The sequence below is a fragment of the Vidua macroura genome, chromosome 4 (genome assembly GCF_024509145.1).
Source record: "Vidua macroura isolate BioBank_ID:100142 chromosome 4, ASM2450914v1, whole genome shotgun sequence".
In the NCBI taxonomy this organism is placed as follows: domain Eukaryota; kingdom Metazoa; phylum Chordata; class Aves; order Passeriformes; family Viduidae; genus Vidua; species Vidua macroura.
In genome coordinates, this window is record NC_071574.1 from 46,095,084 (window position 1) to 46,109,146 (window position 14,063).

The following is a 14,063-nucleotide window of genomic DNA, read 5'->3' on the forward strand; positions in this document are numbered from 1 at the left end:
AAAAGTAGTATTTTTTAATTTTTTTTTTAAGATTTAAAGCACTTATTACTCTCTTCATTTAAAACGCCTTTTTTTTTTCAGATAATGCTTAAAGAAGACAATTTAAAAAATATATTTAGATATTTAATATGCAAATACTTTTTTCACAGGTATATATATATTTTGGTGTATATATTTTATTTTAATAGACTAATAATATGAGAATTGTAGGAATAAGATATGCAATAGAATCAATAGTGGAAGAGAAGGTATAATCCAGTATCCTGTAAACTAAAATTAAACAAAAAAAAAATCAAGTAACTTAAACTTCTAAGACAAAAACGTTGTACAAGTCCTTACTTCAAAACAACAATCAATCTAACTATAGGCATTGTTATTTCTTATGTAAATCGCCTTAAAATTGTCATTTCAAAGCAAGATTTCTTAATATAGTCATTCCATGGAGAAACTGTTATTTGCAGTAAGAATTGATAAAGGCATTACATCTATTTGGATCTACAGAAAGGAGGCTATCATTGCAAAATGAAGCAGTACCAAGACTGAAGACTTGTTTCAAATTTATTAATGCATATTATCGCCCATATGCTTCTGTCTGGGCCAGGAAAGGAAGGATCAGAGGTTGCTTACAGTTAACACTGTGCTCCCAAAGAGGCTGCGGACACAGGGAAATCTGAGCTATTGTACAATCTGAACACAACCTATATTTTTCTTTAAGTGATGCCAGAAAGTAGGAAAGTAGCTACATCCATGACTTGCCAACTTCACAACACTGGCAAAGAGGTGATTTCAAGGAAAAGAGGGACATCTCAGTCCCATTAGTATAAATATACTCAGTCCCATTAGTATAAATATACACGTAGGATGTCTTTGAAAAATATACCTTCAGTTTTGCTTCTTCCTTCCCAGTAATTACTTATTCTACCCAAACTTCCCTGTACAAATACTTAGTAATTTTTCTTACAATGTAAATCTTTTACAAAGAGAAAGACTTCTGGATAGAAAAAGACTATATGCTGACGCCTTCTTTGCTTCATTCTTGACAGGCAAGCTCTGCTATGTTGTAATTTATCAGCAAATAGCTTATTCAGAAACCTTTCGTTCTGATGTATTACTGTTTACTTTACCAGAACAGTTTACTTAGCTACTATGTCTAAGATATGACTCAGCCCTACAATCATTATAACCTGCTTTTAAACCTGAAATCAATTACTAACTATTAATTTTGTTAATGGTGCTGCAGAACTCAAAAATTCTGGGAAACTGTTACCCCCAGGAATTAGTCCTGTAAACACCAGAGTTTTCCACTAACCATTTTTATTAAGGTGATCCAGGTACCAAGGAAAAGAACTTCTGAGAACATTTTTTTTAATGAATCAGAGAATCGTGCAGGTTGGAAAAGACCTCTGAAATCTTTGACTGATCACCACCTTGTCAACTATATCATGGCATTAAGTGCCACGTCCAGTTGTTTGTTGAACACTTCCATGGATGGTGATTTCACTGCCTCTCTCAGCAGCCCATTCCAAAGTTTAAAAACAACAAAGAAAAATGTGTCACAGCTTCTATTTTTACAATTAATAATAAATATTTACATCTAGTCTACCTAGTTAACTTTTGGCTTAAATTTATGGCCAGGAATCGAGGTGTTAAATCAGTACCAGCAGGAAGATGAAATATTACAGGAACCATGAAACTTGAAAGAGTGAGCCATACATGAAATCTCCACAGCTGAGAGCCCCAGAACACAAACCAAGTACTTTGTAACAAGAAGGCTCTACAGTATGTCACAAAGAAAAATTATGGCAACAGCTTGTCAGGTTTGCAGCTCTCCAGTGAAGGGCAAGCATGAACTGGGAGTAAGGCAGGGCTCTCAGGTGATCTATCAATACCAGCATAGCCAAACACAAACGTAAAACAGATCCAGCACGTCAGCAAACCCATGAAAAACCCAGTAGGATAAGCTGTTCACCTAAAAAAATTGTGATTTTTTTTTTTACTAGAGGTAGAACTATGAAGATGAATAAAATATATGATGTGATTTTAAAAATACTCTCATAGGCATGGGCTTATCAAAGTCTTTCAGCCCTTGTGAAACCCTTCCTGGACAATCAGAAATTGAGGGATGCAAATCATTAAAAAAGATCCCTAAAATGCAATGGTTACATATAATATGACAAGGACAGAACATATCACATAGAATCCTTTTGGGATGGGCTACTTACCACAGAGCCTCCTGTGAGCAAGTGTCTAGCCTAGACTCAGTATGAACGAAACTTGTTATAATTGCATGGACAAATTGTGTTCAATATACATTTGAATTTAAAAAAAAAAAAAATGTTGCATTGCATTTTCTGAAATGGAAAAAAATTAAATGAAATCTTCTTTTGTCTCTAGATAGAGTATTTGTGGACAACAGCCAAAGACCAGATACTCAATTATTTTCTTCTATAAACACGGTGAAGGAGACGTATAGGTGGGAGAAAGACTGAAATACAATGTTCTGTACACAATCATGCTGAAATGAAGAATCTGAGTGCTCACTTCTCTCCTGTATGATCCTGTGCTCCACTGAAAAACATTGGTCTAATGGAGAGTAATGGTCTCCCAATTGTACCCTGTCATCTGGTGTCTCTGGCAGAAGTAAAATAAAGGTGTACATTTCCTGTAGCAGGTTTGTAGGAGAGGTTGAAAAGATGTGGCTGTGATATCTCAGCTTACAGACACGCTCTCCCCATCTCACACAATGTGCTGCTGGTGATGCTACTAATGTTCAAGAAGCAAACAGAACATGGGTTACAGTAGTAGGTACAAGCCAAAGTAGAAAAAGAATATTGAATAGTCAGAATAAACAGTAAAATTCATTTTGCTGCTAAAAGGTAAACTATTGCCAATAAGGTGATTTAATTAGGTGTATTCTGCCTGTGATTAAAGTAGCTGCTTTTTGTTTAGTTCATGTTCTTTACATAACACTATATTTAGTAAAGAGTACTAGTCACAGAGTTTTGAAGAAAAATCATGTATTTCCTATTCTCTTTGATACAAAATATTTGCCCAGTGCTCTAAAACCTCGGAAGGAAGGACACCCATTAGACAAGGAAAAAATGGATATACATGCAAAAACTCTATGGAACTCTATGAATGAGAAATATCTACGACACAAGGAGCAGCTGCTCCTCTGATCCAAAAGAGTTAACCTAAGAAGAATAAGTAAACACGAATTTTGTAACTTTAATAAATTCTTCAGAATTTTAAAAGATTGCTAACTATTTTATCATTATCTAGATTTATTTAGACTCAGCAATTTATCTAATACTAGCAGCAGTCCAATCCAGTAATAACAAATGGAGGGCTTTTCCCTCCAGTTACTACTATGACTAGGCTGCCAAGTATTTTCTGATTTCTATATGCATTTCTTAAGATATATTTTAATTGACTGAAACCCTAATTGCACATTTATTATTGACCATCCAGAAATGAAAGGTTTTGTCCAAGAAGCTAGATATCAAGCATAATAAGCTTTTTTCCTTCCTTCTACTTTGGTTGAAGATTTGATTTTACAATACAGGCATACCTTAATGCAACTATGATGCAATAACTCTAATTTTACTTGTATAAGAATGAAGAGCAATAATTATTAAAAATTCAAAGAGACTGCTCCTATTTGGCAAACTATATTCAACACCAAATGTATCTCAATATTATTTATCTCAGAGAACAATCATTCAGAGATACAAAACATCCAGCTTGATAACAAGGAATATATTAGAGAATATATATATTTTATCAGGAAATACATTAGAAAATATATAAACAGATACCAACATAAATTGTTCTTTAAATACCAAGTTAGAATATAGAACACATGTCCAAAATCATTACCTTTTCTTTTGTAATACATTATTTTTAAAGCAATCAGCCTGTATTTTTTCTGTAGAGTGAATACATAAAAACTCAGAAAAAATTTGTGAGATATTCAACATAACTGTTAGCCAACAACTTTCAGCTGAAGAAAAACATACATTAAAATTGCTGACTTATTTGCTTTTTGCACACTTCCTTAATAAGCAAGTTTTATTTAAAAAATAAAAAAGCCTTCTTTAATTGAAGCCTTTTCAGTACTTTTTTGGCTATTATTTCAATTTCTGTTCATTATTCAGTTACAGTTCTGCACTAAGAGCTCCTGCACTTTATCTCTTTAAATTTAGTACTTCACACTGTAAGTGCATTGCTCTTTGAATAATTACAATTTATATTAATAGGAGCACATTTTCCAGTGAATATTTAGCTATTTTATAAATCTGTAGATCATATGAATCTCTCCTACCAAGCAACAATGGCTGAAGGAAAGAGCCTGATCAGTCTAAGGTTTCTCTTCCTGAAGGAAAGACAATTATGATTCATGTCATATCTGGAGCTGTTACTTTTTAAAGCTGGAATAATTTAAAATAAGACCTTCTTAATCACATTTTTAAGTTTGTAGCCTTGCACATGTAGAAGCATTCAGCTATACTTTAGAATCTACAACCACATATTATCACATATGGGAAAAGAAAAAATACGATGAACATGACAACAGGGAAATGAGAGACTCCATTTATTACTGTTTCCAGGATAGTCAGTTCCACAGTTTCAAAGTATAATTACCAGACTTACCAAACCCCAGAAATGCAGCAGCATTATTGCAATTCCTTAGAAACTTAAGTCAGGCCACAACACAGATAACACAGCATGCTTAAAATTCACAGCTTAGAGTCCTCCTAACTGTAGGATCCAATTACCATTCTGTTAAAAAAAAAAAAAAAAAAAAAAAGGAATGAGGAGCAGGGCTTGCAGTATTCTGTTAAATCACAGCCAGTTTAACAGAAGGAAAATGAGAAAACAAGCACCTCCTATACAGTAACCCATTGTTTGTGTTTCCCCATTAAACACAAAAGATGCAAATCTATACAGGGCAGAAAAGTGATCCTACCCAGCAAGAGACGGGGCTATTGAAAACAAAGATGATCCTGCCCTGTTCCTGTTAAAAGTCATGCCCCAATGAAGCAAAAAATTCTCTTGTCTGTAGGAATAGAAATGATGTGCAAGAATTATCCTTGTATCGATAATCTAACAGAGAGATTGTTAAATAAAAGGTTATTCCACCTCTCTGTCTTTCATCTTAAAAGCAAGCAACAACAACAAACTAAGAATTTCAGAATGTGAATCTGTGCCTGGTGTGGCCTGTGACAGAATAGCATCCTTGAACTTTTCAGCTGAAGACTGCAAATGGCTGAATGTGAAATAAGTGCCTAAACTGCTCTAGTGGCTGCACGCTGACTGTGCACAAAAGCAAAATCCGAGACACTCTAAAGATACAGATTACAATCAAGGAAAAGCCTTGTGATTTGAGGCACTCCTGGGTTAGGCAGTAGCTGCATGAGCTGCAATCTCATTTTTGACTTAGGAACCTGAATTCTCCATAAACCTTGCCTTAGGTATTTAAGTCCCTTATTGGATCAAGCCAATAAACTCTCTGTCTTTACCTAAGTATTTTAGATCCTATTATGTTTTGCCTCCCTTTTTATTTTTAATGAGATCTTTATCTTCCTAACATGTAGTTAACTATTTATCCCTATGTGTGGTCATTTTTTCTCATATTAGTGCATACATAATTACCGTGTAACTAAATAACATACTATTGGGCTGGTTTCTTTCAAAAGTACTGAGAATTGATAGCTCAAATTTTCTCAAAGGGAATTAAGATCCCTTGGAAAATTCACACTGCAGTGTTGTACAGTAATGCTAGAGACAGTGGTAGCAGTCTAGCTTTGTTCAGTTCAAATTAACTTTTGAGACCAAGCTGTAAATGCAGCTTTGTGGCCACTCATAACTAAAAATTACTCAAAGCCAACTTCTGCCTACCACTGTGTTGCACAAACAAGGGTTAGTGTTTGTTTAACTGCAGTGATGCTGAGCATTTTTCCATTTAAAAATCTCTCTGCTGGAACTATCTCACTAAAGCCCCAAAAGTCTACTAAGCAACACAGAACAAACTGAAACAAAACAAAACCAAGTTGGTTTTGAGCATTACTTCTTAGCCAGGGCTGAAGTGACTCAAACTTCAAGCATCAATTTTAATGACTTTTAACTACTTTAGGAAAAAATAAATACCATAAAGCTGAGGCAAAATATTTTTATTCATGGATGAAGAAGTAAAAAAAAGTTTTTTCTAAACAGATCTGCTTCTAGAAGTTGGAAATTACTGTGGATTCTCAAGAAAAACTTGATTTTCTCTAATATGTATATATCATTACTAATTTTGCATATCACATTTTTATGTGAGGAGGGCTGGAAGCCAGAACTGCAAGGTCCTGGTTGCTGATTCAGTAGAAATTTGTAAGTTTTTTAACTGCAGCTACAGACACATGACTGGAGGCTATTGCTATGGAGCCAGGAGCTGACCTTTGACAAGAAATGGATTTCCCAAAATCACTTTCTTGTTCCACAACAGGGACTTTACCAGATTAGAGGCATGTGGGGACTAGTCTCATGGTAGAGCTATTCTGGAAATATACAGAAACCACTAATGCTATCTTCATGCATATTTGGAAGATGTGTCTCATGAAAACTTACCCGTGTTTTGTCAGATTATCTGAATAAATACTCTTCTACAAAGCATTGCCTTCCTGATTGTTGGGTAAGGGTAACTTTTTTTTTTTTTCCTTTTAATTTGAGAAAATGTTTCACTGGAAAATTTCAACTAACAGTAACAGAAACTGCAAATTCATTTCACATATGCTACCTTGGTCACCAACTGGCATGGTAAATAAGTGACAATTTATAATGCACAGCAATCTGAAGCTGTTCCCCAGCAGTTAACACATGGAAGGCATGACTATGTATGAACTGTTTGCAGGTTGTTATGTTGCACACTTTCCTTCTGAAACAATTACAAAAAATATTATTAAGAGAGATGTCAAATGTCTCAGAGAAGTATTTGGCATGGCCATTTTCACAAGGCAGTTTATACTGGGGTTTTGCTGGTTTCTTGTGTATGGATTTTTAAAAAATAATAAAATGGTATTCAACAAAAATTTTATCAGTAGCAATAAGCTTATTTCCCATAAGAGGATTCAACTTCAGCTCAACAGGTCTTTTCCCATTTAGAGCAATCACCAAAGGTATAAGCACAGCCTGCTCTGTCCTTCACTGGATCCACCTGAAGTGGAATGTGCCCAATTCAGCTAAAGCAGTGAGAATGGCAGAACAGTCATTTAGGAGTGAAAAGCAAAAGGTAATGGTTTAAATAGTCACAATCTCTGGGAAGTCCCCAGGGCCATGCATGGCTTGCAGAGGCAGGGCAGCAGCCATGAGCACTTCCTCCCTGGTGTGCTACTAAATGAAGCTCAAGGTGGCTAAACTTGGATTTTGCTGCCTTCTCTCCCCACCCAATTTTGGCAACCACGGAAGTAGTGGCTAACATGCCTCTCTATGGCTCCATGAGGTGGGTATGGATATTTTGCTGCACTGACAGCAGCTACCTTCTCTGTCAGTCCTGCCAGTGTGTTGGGTATCCTAACCTGAGCATAGGGTTAGGATGCCTTATTCCTGCTGTCTTTCAAAGGAAGAGGTTGTTCCCTCTCCTCACACTTCTCCAAAGTCTTCTTCTCTAAGTGAGTTTGTATTTTTTCCAAGGACCTGGGGGATTTTTTAATTGTGGTCCTCGTGACTTTGCAACCATTCCTTCATTGCCCTGCTGAGAAGAGACACACTGAAACTTTCACTGTGTAACAATGACTGAGACTAAGGAGTGGACTCAATAGTTGAAAAGTTTAGGTAGCAGTTTGTCAATTATTCTTCTATTTACTAACTTGTTTCCTACTGATTAACTGTTTTCTGTTCTTCAGACTGAATCCAGTCCCTTGCTATAACAGCTTAACACGTCAGATAATCCCTGTCCTGGCATTAACAAGCACTGTTTGACAGCCTGTAAATCCTCCCACTGTTTCTCAGAAACCATCCCATAATCTCACTTCAGATTCTCAGAAGTATTCTCCTAATCTAAATTTCTTTTAGTCATTTACTTCATCATTTTTCTTACATGTAACTTGCTATCTGTTCTCATAAATCACTTACATAGGGCAATCATGTCCCTTCTCCATCTTCATTTTGGCAAGACAGTGGGGGAGCAAGCATTTCTCCAATTCTTGTTGTATGGTAAATCTGTTCCAAATTATCTTTTTCTTCCTTCAGTTAGTTACACTTCCTCTTTTTTTACAAATAACCTGATCAGAACTGTCTGTTGTGTGTGACTCTGTTCACCAGAGTCACACAGAGCACAGTGAGTAATTCCTTATCTCAACAGTAAAAAAAAAAGTCTAGGCTGATATCAGATTTTTTTTTATAGCTTCCTGTTCTTTCTGCATGCTTCTAGCATTTCCCGTTAATAAACTCTCAGGATCTAGCAATCATTTTTCTCAATAGATGTACATGGTTTGGCACTTGCATGACTACAATTCCTCCATTTCTACTACCCCAGTAGTCACACAGGTTGGTTTCATTCTGTCTGACATTTTTCTCCTCAGTTTATTGACATCACTTTCTTACTTGCTGCCAAACCAAAAGATCAATTTCCTGCCTTTTTGTGCCAGGGTCACTGATGAAAATATCAAGTAAAATTAGTACTAAAGCTGATCCTCAAAAAATGCATAAGAAATGTGTTTCCAGACAGGAAGCTCTTCATGATCCATTTCCATAGGCTTTTAACAGGATCTTTCGGACCTGACAACTTTTTAGCAACTCCATCTTACTCTGTTTCAGTCAAAATTCTCCATGTGGCTCATTATATCATCTGCTTTACTTGGGTCCAAAGAGATGAGAGCCTGAGAACTGCCTGTCTGCAGAATATCATTTCCATTACAAGAACAAAAGCACATTTTAGGTTGACTTTAATCTATGTTAGGTAAACTCAAGGGTTATGGGTTATGGTATTCATGTTTGCTTCATATCTCTCATTAGTTTTTCACTTGAAAATGTGCTCTACATCCCTAATATACTATTGAGGTAGCTTAATTGTCTATACTTGGTGAATGCCTTTTTCTTCCTTCTTGTAAGCAATACTGTGCTTGCTGATCTGCAGCCAGTGTCCCAGATTTTTTTCTCAGATCATCTGACGGTCACGGCTGTCAGTTCTGTCACATTTGGAAACTTAGTCAGCTCAGCCTCCCCTAGCTGAGATTTTATGTTGTTAGATAAAATCTGGTCTAAACTTTCATTCCTTTTAATCCCTGAGGTCAATCTTTGTCATTTGTATTTTTAAGACAAGTATTGCTGCCATCATCATCATCATCAAAGTGAGAGAAATCTCATTCAGACAAATCTCAGAAGTGTCACATTGGATCTACTGAAAACAAGTAGTCTCCAGTTGGAGAGAAAAAAAAAAAAATCAGTCCCTAACATTGGTATGTTAAGACTCAAAACAGTTGTTTTTGGAGATGAGATTAGACTTCTCAGCACCACAGACAAACTAGGATTCTGGTAACTGGGAAAGAAGAAAGGGGACGAGCATCTCCTGAGTTCTGGGTGTCACTGCCCCAAATCCAAAATCACCCAGCAGGAGCAAGCTCCTCAGAGCTCTCTTGACAAAGCGGGCAGACACCTCCAAAACAGTAATTGAACCAAAAATGAAGACATAGAATCAGAGAATCATTTAGGTTGGAAAAGACTTTTGAGATCAAGTCCAACTGTTAACCCAACACTTCCAAGACTACCACTAAACCACGTTCCTAACTGGCACATCTACATGTGGTTTAGACCCTCCATAGATGGTGGGTCCACCACTGCTCGAGGCAGCCTGTTCCAATGCTTGACCATCCTTTCAGCGAGGAAAGTTTTTCCTATAGCAAATTTATACCTCCCTTCGGGCAACTTGAGGCCATTTTCTCATTCTCTTGGTTGTTTCTTGGAGAAGAGACCGACCTCTACCCCCAGAGCATTGATCAAAATACAAAACCAAACTTGTCCCAGTACTGAGCCCTGGGAAACCCCACTAGGGACTGGCTGCCAAGTGGATGTCACTCTATTCACCACCACTCTCTGGGTCTGGCCATGCAGACAGCTTTTCAGCCAGGAACAGTGCCATGTCCAAGCCATGAGCAGCCAGTTTCTCCAGGAGAAGGCTGTGGGAAACAGTGTCAAAGGCTTTACTAAAGTCTAGGCAGACCAGATCCACAGTCTGTCCCTTATCCACCGGCAATTTCCATACTATTATGCTATGAAGCAGAATTCAGATTTCACGCTGAACTGAAGGGAAATCCCAATGAGCACTTGACTGTTTGTTAATTAGCAGTTTATTTAGACAGCTAAAAACTGGTTTTGTGCAGCAGAAGTCACTGCATTTAACACATTTCATAAAAATGCTAGAATTCTTGCCTTTGCCAAAAGAAAAAAATCTGAAATAAATCTTGTTCATTTAAAATTCTTTTCCTTTTGGAAAGACTACTCTCTGGGATGAACTCTAGTACCCTCAGCTGCTCCTTGTAGGACTAATTTTCCAGACCCTTCACCAGCTTTGTTGCCCTACTCTGGACTTGTGCCAGCGCCTCAATGTCCCTCTTGTAGTGAGGGGCCCAGAACTGGACACAGCACTTGAGGTGGGACAACAGTGCTGAGGACAGGGGGACAATCAGTGTCCTGGTCCTCCTGGCCACACTAGTGCTGACAGTCTAGCCCTGTTCAGCTCACCATAACTAACTTCTGAGACCAAGCTGCAAATGCAGCTTTTTGACCACTCCTAACCAAAAACAAACAAACAAACAAACAAGCAAAAAAAACCCCCAAAAAAACCAAACAACTTTTGCCCACCACTACATTGCACAAACAAGGATCTGTTTTACTGCAGTGATGCTGAGCATTTTTCTATTTAAAAATCTCTCTGCCAGAACTATCCCACTAAAGCCCCAAAATTCTACTTAACAACCATGAAAACCTGAAACAAAACAGATCATAGTTGGTTCTGAGCATTATTGCTTAACCAGGGCTGAAGGAACTCAAGCATTATCAGCTAAGGTCTTCAAAAACCATTCAAGAATTTTAAATATGGCTTGATATTTCTTTTTTTTTTCCTAGAAGAAATTATATTTAAGTGTTTCTTGGTAGAACAAATAGTTTTCAGGAATATTATGCTTTTCTAAGTATGACTCTTATTTGCCTAATCTAATCTTTCTCTAATTAATTTTATTTTGCCTTTGCTACACATATCTTTGCAAAAAAGTTACAATAGCTGGGTAACTAGCATTTACCTTCAAAGAAAAAGAGGAGAAACAGCCAGAAAGACATTCTTTCTCTTAGAATACAACTACATCCTTTGGGTTAACTTCTTTGTGGGGTATATGCCTAGGGCCTGTAAAAATGGGGCTTGGCTCCAGATTTCCAGTATGTAGGTATTAATTTTTAGTTCCACTGCCTGTTCCCTAATCTGGGTTGGTCTTGCTTTACTTTGTTTATACTGCTGTTGATTTCTGAAGACCTTGAATCAGAATCATTGTGCTTAATTTACCAAAAGTGGGGTCAAATACAACTTAAACCACTGTTTTATTGCCATCTCATGTCTAATTGGGTTGCACAATCTATGCATACAAGGAATTGCTTGGAAAAAATCCAACCAATACCTTAAAAAGCCTAAGAAAGGAATTACTTCTACCTCACTATACTGAAGGCACAGTGCTTTGCAGGTACCTTTCTGAATGAGAACCACCAACTTCCATAACCAGCAGTACAATACTGCTCTACAGCAGGAAGGGACAGTCCCTGAAGTCATTCTTAGAATGGCCCACATGAACTGCACAATGACAAGGCTTTGTTGTTTTAAAATATCATTTATCTGACCCTACAAGCAGGGAAAAAAAAAAAAGGATTTTTGTGTGTGCTATTTTAATGGAGTGGTGGTGGAGCTGCCTGTTATCTAATCTTGAAAATGTCTTTTTTTCCTCTCTTACATAACTATCACATCCTGATGGTAACACAGTGAAAATCTTGAAATTTGAGGGCTTTTTCCTTGTTTAGTTAAATATGCCAAAGGTGGAATAATACACCAAAACCAAAGCTCAAAGAATCAACTGTAGTTCAAACATAAAAGAGTGTTAACATTGGGTATGACCACAGTCTAACTAGGCCCATCATTTCCAACACAGATAAAAAATAATGTCTAGAGAATAAGGACCAGGTGAATATATAATCTAGCTTCCTTGTAAATAATCTCCCAGATGTCAGACATTTCTACAACTGGTGAGAGCAATAAAAAATGTCAGGCTCCCTACCCATCTATTCATCCATCCTACTTCAAATCCCTTGTTTCACTGTTTCAGTTTTGCAGGGAAAGATGATGGGAAAAACCTCAATTCTTCTGCTCCAAGATGCTAATGCTGGCAAAGCCATGAGTATTTTGTGCCTTTACACTGGAAATTATGTAAAACAGCTGATTGCATTGATTGCACTTATGATTGCTTGAATCACTAATATATGAACTTTAAGTAGAAACACTAATGTATGAACTTTTATAGGAATCATTGGAAGTGGCAATGGTGGAAACATGTTTTCATTTCTACTGTTTTAAATTGTTTCATCAGAGGACAGCCTTACTGTCCTAATTCCAATCCCACAAGCCCTTGGGGTTTGTCCTGTTTTATTTTTCTTCTGTACTTCCAAGAGTAATCTAATCTGAAATGCAAAATAAACTACTGTTTAACAGTACTTCTTTCAGAGTTTTACTTTTGTCCAAATTGGCTAAGTCAAATACTTTGTGAGGGGTCAACTCACGCTTGACATGTCCACACCAGAATCCATAATCCATTAAAACCATTCATAATAATTCAAAGCAATTCTCAACATCCCATCACAACTCAAGTTCACACTACAGATATCTATTTTACTTTGATCCTTAGACTTCCATTTCCTAACTCACTCAGTTTTTAAATTAATTACTGTAAGAGTCCATCTTTCCTATCCATGTTTAAAATAAACCCATGGTGCCTTCATGCTTCAATTACCATAACATGTTTTTTCTTTGACTTTAGGAACTTGAAAGCCACTGGCAAAGGATGAAGCTTAAAGTTGAGGTCAGACAAAACACCTGGATGTAAATCCAGATGTGTTATTGGTTATTTCCAATCATGCCATCTTTGCCTACAGCTCTCTTAACAACCTTTAGCATCATCTTCCAGCCTGCCATACATGGAATACAGCTGAAGATAAATATAGCTTTGCTCCCTTCGTATGGTCATATATTAATTTTCCTGATGTGCAAGCTTTGCTTGGAAGGTTTTAAAGGTACTGCTATATTTATCTGAAACGTCTGGATTTATGACAGCCTTCTAACGTTAAAAAAAAAACCAAGGCATTGTAACAATAATAAATACATAGCACTTATGCAATAGGCTTCAAGCTTCCATTAGAGGCTGGCGTTCACCTGGAAAGCCCAAGCATTTCCCCACCGTGACTACTTTAGGCGAAACAGATCGGGTGCTTCCCCGCAGAGCCCGCCTCTGTTGCACGCTGGCGGGGAGCGCGGCTCGCTGCCCGCCGGGCTGTGACGGCACAGCGGGCGCGTCCGACCCGTCCTGCGAGGGCTGGGGACACTCGGGGAGAGAGCGGGGGACCCTAACCTTGTAACTTTTATCTTATCGTGTCCTCCATTAAAAGACTAACAAAGAAGGAAGAGGGGCAAGCCCAAGCGGCCCAAGACGAGTGCGAGTAGCAGCCGCAGAGAGGGCGACGGGCACCCGCCGGGTGATGCCTCCGGGACCACGGCAGCTACAGACCCCCGTTCCCCGCTGCAGAACCCTCTCGCCGCCCCGACGGCTCTGTCCCTCTATCCCTGCCTCCCCCACAGCCCTGCTAGCGCCCGACCCTCACCACGGCAGCCGCTCCCCGGAGTCAACCCGTACGGCTGTCCCTCTTCCCCTGCCAGCCAACCCCGGCCCGGCCGGGGCGCTCCCCCCTCCCCGGTGCCGGGCGGGCTGCGGGGGGTTCCGGGCACCGCCGCCCCTGAGCACGGGCGTTCCCGGGCGTTCCCGGACGGGCCCGGC

At 38.3% G+C, this 14,063-nt stretch overlaps 1 protein-coding gene across 3 annotated transcripts in view; it reads right to left on the reverse strand.

Moving 5' to 3' along the window:
• The window catches only part of TRMT9B (tRNA methyltransferase 9B (putative)), a 114,046-nt gene extending 100,025 nt beyond the window's left edge, over window positions 1-14,021 (reverse strand). Inside the window, exons 1-2 of one of the 3 annotated variants that reach the window (XM_053976580.1) lie at window positions 13,891-14,021; window positions 4,654-4,782 (exon numbers count right to left, since the gene is read on the reverse strand). The gene's annotated coding sequence lies outside the window, so the exon portion shown is untranslated. Of the gene's footprint in view, window positions 1-4,653; window positions 4,783-13,394; window positions 13,509-13,890 lie in introns of those variants that run through there. The other 2 variants (XM_053976581.1, XM_053976582.1) reach the window with 2 other exon arrangements.
• Window positions 14,022-14,063: the final 42 nt, after the last annotated feature.